Raw genomic sequence first — 1125 nt, forward strand, 5'->3', positions numbered from 1 at the left:
GGCATATAACTGGGATTTTTAAATTGAAAAAAAGAACAAATAGAACAAATAGTTAAAAGGCAGATCCATTTTGACAACAGTATAGCATGAGGAAGGGGTCTTCCTAGGTGGCACAAGGGTAAAGAATCCACCTGCCAATGCAGGAGATGCAAAGGCTTGGATTCAATCCCTGGGTCTGGAAGAGTCGCTTACAACTGAGCATGCAGCATGCACAGCAAGAAGGCTGCTGAGCCCACTCCAGGCCCCCAGAGCACAGGGGAGGGATTACGGCAGGCCACGGTGCACGGCTGTGCTCCTCCACGTGCTGACGCTGCAGCCACAGCTCTCTGCCAGTGCCCATCCCAAGGTCTGTAGAGGCAATGAAGAGTCCCCAAACATACTCGTCTACAAAGTAAAAGAACAGACTGTTCGCTGCAGGGAAATAGGGAGAGGCTGTTTCTTGTCACAAAAAGGCAGACATATATCTTTCTGAATCTATGGGCTGACATGGCCTAACCATGCCCATTTATCACTGGAATTGCAAACGGATTGTTGCACAAAGCAGTTATTGGTCATTCTGGAGAGGTGGAAAAAGAAAAGTATTTAAAGGTATGAAGTCCAGCAGAATATGGACAAGAATGTTGCTCCTCATCCTCGGGTATCTCCAACCCTCTGCTGTGGAAGTTAAAAGTGCAGGTCATTTTCTTTTCTAGAAATGGAGGCCAACCTCAGAGACATACCTGCAGAAATTTAGGGGCACTCTATTTTTGTGGGATCTATTTAAATCAGCAACAGAACAAGCTAGCAGAGCTATGCATAAGGAGCAAAGCTCAAAAAGATTATAAAAAAACCTATAAATGAGTATATAACCAAAACTATATTTCTAAAAAGGGATGTGGAAAAAATAAAAACTAAAGTGGCATGTGGAGTTCTTTGAGGCTAAGAATGGAAAAAATGAAAGAAAATAAACAATGAAAAGCTGAAAAGGAGAGTCTTCAAAAAGTTCTAATAAAAATGGTGTCATAGATAGATGCTGATTTTCTTTCAAAAACAAATCAGAGTTATGAAGCTTGTCATCACATTTAAAACTTCAACATCACCAATCTGGCAGAAGTTGGTGGCAAATATAGGGAAAGCCAAGGACAT

The sequence above is a fragment of the Bubalus kerabau genome, chromosome 4 (genome assembly GCF_029407905.1).
Source record: "Bubalus kerabau isolate K-KA32 ecotype Philippines breed swamp buffalo chromosome 4, PCC_UOA_SB_1v2, whole genome shotgun sequence".
In the NCBI taxonomy this organism is placed as follows: domain Eukaryota; kingdom Metazoa; phylum Chordata; class Mammalia; order Artiodactyla; family Bovidae; genus Bubalus; species Bubalus kerabau.